The following is a 10983-nucleotide window of genomic DNA, read 5'->3' as shown; positions in this document are numbered from 1 at the left end:
GAAAGAACAATTAAAAATAGCCAGGAAAACACTGAACAAGAACAATAAGGAAGACTAGCTCCACCAGATATAAAAGCTCCTCTAAATAAACCAGTGTGGTACTGGAACATGAGTAGACAGACCAACAGAATTAAATGGAAAATTCAGAAATAGATGTTATATATATGGATATTCAGTATATAATAAAGACAGTTTCTCAAATCAGTGAAGGGAGAAAAGTGGACTTTCCAATAGTGTTGGAATAATTTGATAGCCACATGGACAAAGAAAATAAATAGATCAATTCTTCACAGAGTATACAGGGAAAATTCCAAATAAATCAAAGAATTCAGTGTAATTATTAAACTATACAATAATAAAAATAGATGAGTGAATTTTCCTATAAACTGGATGTGGATAGACTTTCCTAATTAGAATTCAAAAATCAGAAGAAATGTGGGGAAATGTTGACAAGTTTGTCTACATAAAAGCAAAAACATTGCATGGCCAAACACACCATAAGCAAAGGAAAATGACAAATGACAAGCTGGGAAATTTTATCTATAATTTACATCAGAGAAAAATGTTCCTAGTTTGTTAAAAAAAAAACAACTAAAATGTAGAGGAGAGAAACAACAACAACCAAGGAAACAATTCCCCAAAAATAAAATGCTAGAAGTCCATGAAGAGATATGCAATCTTATTCATAATAAGATAAATACAGATTAGAACTATTCTCAGATACCATTACTCAGCTATCAGTTTGGCATAATTTCTAAATTTTGATAACGTACTCTGTTGGCAAGATTTGGGGAAACAGGAACTCTAATATGTTTCCTGGTGGGACTGCAAAATGATGAAACCCTGTGGAGGGAAATCTGACAAATAACAAAGTAAGCCTTTGCCTTTGACCCAGGAAATTTACCTATGGGAAACTTTTCCAAAGTGTTATTGGTAAACTATTAAAAGACATATGTCCAAAGTTATTCACTGCAGCACTACTGGTAATGGCAAAATTCAAGGAGCAACCCAAATGTGTGTGTGTGGGGGGGTGAGGGCAGGGGGGAACTGATTGCATGATTCTGAATATCCAAACAATGGAGTGATACATAGTGGTTAAAGAAATGAGGATTAGCTCTAAACTGGTAAGAAGTTATTTCTAGAACACATTGCTAAACCAAAACAATAACACACACACACACACACACACAAAACCAACAAAAAACAAGTTGGAGAAAAGAAGGAGGGGAACAGCCTTGTGGAATTTGTTTGGTTCTTGATTCAAACAAACTATTTAAAAAATGAAACATTTGATGAAACTTAAGAGCTGACTAGATGTCTGTGATATTAAGGCATTATAGTTATGTATGATAATAGTATTGAGGTTGTGTTTTAAAAAATCTTGTGTTTTTAAAAATCCCTATCTTTTAAAGGTACTTGGAGAAACACAAATGAAATAATATGCATGGGATTTGCAATGAGTTGGTAATTTTTGTATATTTCCATAATAAAAATGTTTTAAGGAATGCATACAACTAATACTAATCATTCCAGTTTTCCAGAATTGTTTTTTTTAATAAAAAGTAACATCAATAATGGATTTATCAGATTCAACAAACAGCCCCAGAACTTCTCCCTTTCCAAGTTCATACATGTAAATTTCCACATTCTAGAAAAGTAAAAGAAGTACTAAAAAATTATGCTGTTACTTATTTTATAGGTAATGCATATGTGCTGCTTAGATGATCGAGATACTTGCAATATTTTCCTCAATTTATAAAAAATAATTTCCATTTTATCATTTGTTCATGATAGTGCGCTCCTTTACAACATTACCCAAAGTTTATATAAACCATCTAATGCCTTCATTTATTTATTAAACAGCTGCTCACTAGGTGACTACCATTTTCCAGGCACTCTTGTAAACATGGGGTTACTGCAGTGACTGCAATAGACAGCAACCCTGCCTTCATGAACCTTATTCTGATGAGTGTGAGATACACCATAAACAAAATAAGTTTTAAAAAATTATGTAACCACCACCACCATTGGAGAAAAATAAAGCAGGAAATGGAGTTAAATAATGGAGGAGAAAGGGAAGATACACATTTTAAAAGGATGGTAGTCACAGAAGGCCTTTTTTAAAAGGTAGAATTTGTAAAAAAAAAAAAAAAAAAACCAAAAGGACCTGAAATACTGGCACATCTGTTTGTGGATATTGTAGGGAAATGTGTTATGGCAGTGGAAACAGCCAGGGCAAAGAACCTGAAGTAGGAACATACCTGTTACGTTTGGGAAAAAAGAGAGAAGGTCAGACTTCCTGGAGAAGAAAAAATGACAGGAAGAACAGAAAATAAGGATAGAAAGTTAAAGAATGAGTTACATAAGGTCTGTTGATCACTGTTAGGACTTTTGCTTTTGTACCTATAAGAAGGGAGAACTATTGGAGGAACATGAGAAAATGAGTGGTAGAGTCCAAATAATACTTGGGCAAGATCACTGTGTCTGCTTTGCTGAAAACAGTCACAGGTGATGCCAAGACGTGACCCATACAACTAGAGAAATGAGATCCTTCTTGCCTGAGATGAGGATGACTGTGAAAGAGCATGTTTGTGGGGGAAGATCTAGATCTTAACTTGGGACAACTTAGGTATGAGGTGCCTATGGTTTGAGTGTAGAGTTCATGGGAGGGTTCTGGACTAAAGATATAAATATGAGTTGTCAGTATGAAGAAACATTTGATGTCTTGATATTAGATGAGTTCATCGCAGAAAGAATGTAGGTAGAAAAGGATATAAGGACTAAGCCCTGAGGTAATACATCATAAAGGGATCAACAACATGAAGAGAAATTGACCGAAGACACTGAAAAGAAGTGAATAGTGAAGTAAGCAGGAGGCCAGGTGGGTGTGGTATACTGGAAGACAAGTGAAGAACATGTTCTAAAGGAGAAGAACTGCTGTTGGGTTGGTGAAGTAAAATGAGATTGGAAAACTTCCTATTAACTACAGCAAAAAGGACATCACTAGTAACATTGGAAAGAATAATTTTGCAGAAGTAGCAGAGTCAAAATTCTGGCTGAGAGAAGGTGGCTTGGAATAAAAAATTATAGCCTGCTCTTTTGTAGAATTCTGTTGTAATGGAAAGCCAAGAAGTGGGACAATAACTGGAAAGGAAAGTGGCTAAGCTTATACACATACATATTTTTAAGAAAGGAAAAATAAACATGCATGTTTGTGAACTGGTGGAAAAATAGAAAAATCATCATGATGCAGGAGAGAGAGGATAAATCACTGGAGCAATGTCCTTGAGTGACCAAGAGAAGATTGGATCTGGTAAACATGTGAAGACGTTAGCCTGAGGAGCAGGGACATTACCTTTAGTAAAAATGGGCAAGGCAGGGGCTAGGAGTGGAGTTTGTGGAAATTACCTTTTGGTTGCATTTATGTTCCTAATGAAAGAGGTGGTAAGGTCATCAACCAAGAGGGAAGATAGGGGAGAAGGGGATGGAGGTTGGAAAAGCCAGGGGAAAAAAAAGGAAATAGTAATCTAGGGGAACAGAAGGGTAAAAGGGTTAGAAAAATATAGTATTCATTCCAGGAAGCATTAATACTAATTTGCTGCTAGTGGCCATGAATTTGAATTGAGAAGAAAACAAGGTTTAATATTTCTCTTCAGACAACTTCATCTTTGAGGATGCAGTCATGAAACAGAGAGATATAATCAAATTTGAGGTCTTGCAAAGCAAATTTAAAAACATGGTGAAAGAAAGAGGGGAAAGGGGAGGGGCAGGGGGAGGGAAGGGGGAGAAGGGAAAGGGGAGGGGAGGGGAGGAGAGGGGAGAAGGGGGAAGGGAGAATGCAGAGAGGAGAGGGAGAGGAGAGAACAGAACAGAATATGAAAGTTACTTAAAAGGAGTGATTTTAATGTTTGGCCATAGAATTTGAGCTAAGTAAGAAAATGAGAACAACACAGGAGTGAGGAAGAGTGAATGAACTGTAGGTTCCAATAGACCATGTCCTTAAAGTGACTACAAAAGATTCTACCATCACATCCCTTGGCTTCATGTAAACACAAAGAAGAAACAGCCTAAAACACACTTGTCTATGCTCTTAAAGGTACTCCATTATTCCATTGTTCTTCTAGGTAATACTTACCAATGCTTTTTGAATTCCTGTACTCAGAAGATATTTCTGATATTTAATACAAAAAATGTTCTTGGGATAGTAAAGGAATATATTTACTATTTTATAAAAAGAGAGGCAATCAAGTGACATTTCATTAAAACATTAAGATTACAAAAGACATTTTCTCATCAAGTGGAATTTTCCTGCAACAAAGGTGAATTTGTCTATGAGTAGATGAAAAAATTTATATACTACTTAAGAAATAGGTAGCATATAAAGTATAAATTTAATCTTAACATTAAAAATTTAAGGCATGAAATATTTTATTAATTAAATCAGTAATATCTGAGGGGAAATGTAACTTTAAAGTCTGTGGCAACAGGCAGCAGCATGTGGGAAAGAGTTGTTCTAAGAGGTTGAACTGATATTCAGATATAGAAGATGAGAGGAATAACAATTTTAAAAGACTTTTTAAAATAAAAATTTTGAAAGTCTTTTCTAAAAAGTCAGAACTCTCCAAATCATCACTGTAATAGTATAGTAGTTATAATAATAACTGTTTTGAGGGTTCCTACTGTGTACAGACATAACTTACTTCTCACAACAAACCCGTGAAAGTGACATATTTAGAAGATTTACTGATATGGAAACTGACATTCAAGTAGGATTTTTTAAATTTTATTAAAAAAAATTTTTTATTGAAGTATAGTTGATTTACAATGTTGTGTTAGTTTCCGGTGTACAGCAAAGGGATTCATATATATGTGTGTGTGTGTGTGTGTGCATATATATCAAGACATATAGATAGATAGATTCTTTTTCAGATTCTTTTCCATTATAGTTTATTATCAAGTAGGATTTTATTTTGCCCAAGTTAAAATATATAGAAAGTATCAGAATCAAAAATAAAACTTATTACTTGAAAGACATGGAAAAGTTATCTTAAAAAATACTGAGTGTCTTGTCATTAGAGGTTTATAGGTTTACATAGCACAATCACTTATATAGAGAATTCTAAGAAAATATATTTAGTCAGCCTATAAGACCTAAATGATTCTTTATAACCATGATTTTATATGTGATAAAGTACTTTGGCTGAAATAGTACTGAGACTTTTATGCAATGACATATAAAAGCAGACAATACCCCATCAGAGTTTCTCTAGATGATGAAGTCTCCCTAACTATCACAGAATACCTAGTTATATGACATATGTGTCTAGCCCTGAGCCCTGATTCAATCGGAAGTCAAAAGCTCAAGGCAAAAGAACTTGAACCTTGTCAACAACTTGGTTTCACATATATACGGACATAACTTAGGAACTGGTTAAAGGGCATCTGATTAGGAGGCCAGTTGCAGAGAGACCAAGTGGGGGCATTGTGTTGAAGACTCTCTCCACTCTAAAAGTGCTTGTTGGAAAAAAAACATCACTAGGGGTCCTGTCTACTGTAAGAACTTCCCCACCAACAAAAAGCTAAGCAAAGAAGAGGGGGTTCTGGTACCAGCTGAAGGATCAGATGAACACTAAATATAAACAGGAGGGTATGGAAAGAAACTCTAGGTAGCAGGAACAGACACAAGCAGATATATCTGAGAGTAATAGAGTCAAGGGCAACATCAGAGCAGCAGCCAGAGTGTCAGCATACCTAAGTTACTCAGAGCAGCTGTGAAAAGACTACAGGCAGAGGCTCAGATTCTATGTATCACCACCTTCCCTGACACTATGGGGCTTATAGAGGAAGAGAGTTAAGATTCTTCCAGCTGGCAAGGGAAAGCTTCTAATTCAATGGCCCCATTAGCCAGAAATTAAAGTGTCCTCAATGAGGATCTACAAATTGGTCCATCCCAGGAGACATTTGGGATATGAATGTAAGCATTCCTAGGGATTCTAGAAATATATTTGGGAAAACAAAATTTCTGGAGAATATAGGTTGATGTAGTCAAACCATCTGGTATTACTACAGTAAGTACAAACTCATTTATATTCATTAAACTATACCAAGTAGACAAAAAGAGCCATAAATTTTAAATTTGTACAACTCAATTCAGCAAATATTTCTTGATACCTTACTAAGTGAGATTCATTAGACTGGGTGTTTAATGAATTAAGGACAAATAAGATTTTTGCCCTCTAGACACTTAGAATCTAGTGATAAGAAATAGACAAATAAGTAATTAATATACAAAGTAGAATTTTCTAATAGCTGTGATAGAAATGTTTACTAAGTAATATTATATTCCCAGTTTGAGTTATTCCATCCTTTGTGCTTTATGAGAGAAGATTCAAAGTCAAATTGGCATTTGAGCCAAAGAAAAGTAAGATTTCATCAAATGGAGAAAGAAAGGAAGTTATTCCCTGGAAAAAGGAAACAAAATGCTCAAAGACATGGTAGCACAAAGTAGACTGTCCAGAGAAAGCTGGGTAGTCCGGAATGGGAAATGGCAAAATTTGAAAGGTAAACTGGAATTAGACTTTGTAGGGCACTAGAATGCCTATCTGAGATTTTAAATTTCAATCTTTCAATCACGGTGAATAAGCAAGATTGCTTAAACAAGGGAATGGTTTGATCATATTTGTGTTTTTAAAAAATAACATAGGTATATTAACATTTATGTTAAATTTGTGTGTATATATAGATAAATACGTACCTGTTGACTGCATACCTAATCACCTGAATGTTTATAGAGATCACCCTAACAGTAGGTGTTCAATAAGCAATTGGCGTCAGTGTTTGTAGTGGTATTTCCTGAGCATTTTTTGTTGTTGTGGTTGTTATATTCAGTGCCGTTTGACTAATTTATAATATGTATTATCATGTGTTATTTTTACTAAGATTACAAAACTACTGAAAAATAAAAATAATAGTGTGGCTATTGTGAAGAACATATTTATAAGAAGAAGAAAGATTTGGGGAAGCTACTGCAGTGGTCTAGACAAGAGATAATAATGTCAACAAGGAGAATAACATTGGTCATAGAAAGGTGGACTCCTGCAGGTGTAGAAGCTATTAACCTTGATAACTGGATGTGAATGATAAAGAGGGAGGAATCAAAGGCTCAGGTAAAAGAACCTTTCAAGGAACGGAGTGAAGAAAACCAATAGAAGAGATATTCCAAAAGAAGTCAGTCGTCACTCAGGTTGTAGAGTTCTAGAAATTGAGACCAAACTTTGTGAGAAGGAAATCTTTATCAACTTTTGAGAGAGTGTTTTCAACAATGGTGAGAAAAGTTGTATTTGGGTCAAGTGGTGAATGAATAGGTGTTGTGCAGAGACTTGGGCTGAAAACTACTTTTTAATAGAGCATGTAGTTAAGCAAAGTGAGATTAGCTAATAACTTGAGCTAAAATCAGGATGAAGAAAGGTTTTGATTTAGGGTGAGAAAAGTTAAACATTTGTAAAAGGTAGGGAAGTCCAAGCTACAAGACAGGAAATTGATGAAACAATTTTCCAGAAAAGGCAGGAGGAGATGGGTGCAAGAAAAAAGACACACGTGGCCTTGAAAAATACCTTCTTGGGCTTCCCTGGTGGTGCAGTGGTTGAGAGTCCGCCTGCCGATGTAGGGGGCACGGGTTCGTACCCTGGTCCGGGAAGATCCCACATGCTGCAGAGCGGCTGGGCCCATGAGCCATGGCCGCTGAGCCTGCGCGTCCGGAGCCTGTACTCCAACGGGAGAGGCCACAGCAGTGAGAGGCCCGTGTACCGCTAAAAAAAAAAAGAAAAAGAAAAAGAAAAATACCTTCTTCCCAGAGAAAGAAAATAAGAAAACACTTAAGAAAGTTATGGGTACATTTTGAGGCAGATGTTGTGGATGTTGAAAGAGTTCTGCCTGAGAATGTTTATTTTCACACTGAAGTGGGTTTCAAGATCAGTCAATGAGAATGATGCTGTGGGATGAGTTTGGGGCCTGAGGTGAGTGGTACGTTTATAAAAAAAAGTGATGTGAAAAATGGGAAATGAAGGTAACTAAGATTGAGGAAAATATTTTCCCAGTAGTACTGAGATCCCAACTGAAATGAGGGAGTTGGGCTTTTTAATAACTTCAACTAGAGTTGTTCTGTGAGACTGGAATAACCTAGAAGCGGGAAGATGAAGAATGCTGACCCCTCCCTTTGGCCAGGAGATCTGGGCCTCCAACTCAGAGGGGAGGAGGAAAATGCTGCCTTTTACATGAAATCACTATTTAAACACCTATGGGCATTTTTCTTAATAATTGTTAGTGCTTTTTCTTATTATTTTCATTTGCTTGAGGAATGAACTATACTGAAAAAAATGAAGTGGTATGAGTATGTAGTTAGTAATAAAAGAGTCTGTGCTCCATAGGCAATGTTTTCAGATACATCACTTGAAAAGCACAGAATCAAGTCTCATTCACTGTACTAACTTAGAAAGGAGTAATATACTGGTTTGGTGATTTCCCAGGATCACTTATAAGCACACAAATTATAAATATATTGATCCCAAGCATAACAAAATGACAATTCCTTAGACTAGGATCAAAAAACCAGAGAAGTTTCATATTGTCACTACAGACTCAGTATGCCAAGTTTGAAATAATTAGATTGTGTCAATTTTCCTTAATCCAGAAGAGGAATACACATGATCCTCGATTCTTTCCTTTGGTCATCAAACTGTAAATATCACTTCAATGTACTGCTTATTAGCACCTCTGTGGGAGTGTCTGATAGAACATAAGGCAGAAGGACATAACATCAGCCACTTCTGTTAAAGGATGTGTAAAGTTGGGTGTGAGTTAGAAGGTGAATTCAGGGGCTAAACTTGTTGAATAATAATCTAGGAATTGCTTTGTGGTGGGGGGGGATAAAAAAGCACAAGAATAATATGTTCACTGTATTCTGCTCTGGAATATAAACTAGCTGTCTCTAAAACAGCTCATCTCCCTCCTGAGTCTGCTTGCCTCTGGATCTAGCAGGAAGAGGAATGGAAGTAGCAGTGATCTGGGAGTCAGGACCCCACAATTCTGGTCTTTGCAATGTCACTATTTGACTTACTTTTAGTGAATTAAAAGTTTCCTGATACCAGTTTTCATATGTTGTTTCTACACATCTATATTAAGCGAATGAGACAAGTGAAACACTATAGTATATTAAATGTATTTTAACTCTTTCAAATAAGTAGCAATGAATCCTTCCAAGTGTGTATTGCCACTTTGGTCTATAATCCTAATTTGAGGAAATGGAAAAAAATTGCCCAGAATCACCCCTTACAAATGTTTTTTCATGCCTTAGCAATATGATCTTGGCAATTCATCTAACATATATTGAGCCTTTGTTATATACTATATTCCATGTGAGACAAGATATGATCCCCCCATCATAGAGATGACACTGCAAAACTTTCTTTTCCTATCCACCTAAACATGTACACAGCTAGCCATAATACAAGTAGAATGCAGGTAGACTTCTAATAACAATAGTATAAGCAAAGACTGGGAGGATCAAAAAAGGAGACATACATATGGATGAGAAGAGTGAAGAAAGGCTTTGGGTACTCAGTAGAATTCTCTAAACAAAAATAGTAGAAAGGACACTGCAGGTAAAGGGAACCATACAATCAAAAAAAAGCAGATGTAGAAAGGAATGAGTAATGGTGAGAGAGGGGAGTTGTCATAACATTAAATACTTCTTTAGCACTTAACCGTGCTTGGGGCATTGTTCTTAACCCTCCCATCAGGAAAATGAGGCATGTGGAAAAATGATGAAGTCAAATACTGGAAGCCACTTAATATTCTATATAGCTTATATATTTTACTGTATGAAAATGGTGAGTCAGTTTTGCGTAGAATGGAACTGAGCTTCAGGACAGCTCATCTTGCAGTAAAGAAAAATCAAGAGATACAGAAACTAATAAGAGGTTATTTTATTAGACTGTGAGAGAAGTAAAGAGGACCAGATGAGGACTTTGGACCTTGGTTTTCCAAATGAAATAGTTGGAACAGACAATATCAAAGGTCCCTGTAACAACCCAACACGATAATAAGAACCTGGAAAGAGAGAGAAGTGGGGAGCAGTGGCCTCCCCTCGTAAGGTAGAGGTGCTACAACATCTCTAAGGCAGTTCAGTGATCTCACTCCAGTCCTCCCCCTCCCACCTTAGACCCACTATGCCTCTCATTCAAAAACGTCAAGTTCCCAACATTGTTTATGACCCTTCTGTGTCAAGAGCCTTATCCAGCAGGTCCCTTCAAACTTTCAAGCCCTAGTCAATCTGTTCAGCATTTTTCCTATGTGCCAGACTTACAGCTTTTGTTAGAAATAAAGAATAAAAGTACATGTACAATCCCTTTTCCTGCAATATCACCTGGCATGTCAGTGTTCTCCCACTTTCCCAATGTGCCAGTGTGTATTTGGATCTTTATGTATCTGACATTCTAAGTGCAAATATTTGTTTTGTGAAATTTTGCGTATTCATGTATGGAGAAGGGCAATTAGGAATATCTAGTAAAATGAGGGTAATAAAAATCTACAAGTTGGATGGAAACAGAGGTAAGGGTCAATGATTAGTATAACCCTTAAGTGCCTTAAGTGCCTCTTGAAAAACCTGTTTGAACATCACTATGCATAAGGTATGTCTATTTTGAGGAATGCATAGTCCCAGTGGTTCATCATTCCAGGTTGTATTGATTCTGAATTATCAAGAAGCTAAGCTTATACGTCACATCATGTGCCAGAATTATTTGGTCTACTGAGTATTCTTTCTTCCAAGCTACAATTATGTGTTATAAACTTTTCCATTTAGGTGTAATAATGTGCTTTCTGATGCAGCTAATTCTGACATAGGAGGCCAGTAAAGGGATATCTTATAGAAATGGGCGTAAAAGAATAAATAGAGGGACTTCCATGGTGGCGCAGTGGATAAGA

The sequence above is a fragment of the Mesoplodon bidens genome (assembly GCF_964165515.1).
Source record: "Mesoplodon bidens genome assembly, chromosome: 1".
NCBI classification, from domain to species: Eukaryota; Metazoa; Chordata; class Mammalia; order Artiodactyla; family Ziphiidae; genus Mesoplodon; species Mesoplodon bidens.
Note: the sequence above shows the minus strand (reverse complement) of the source record.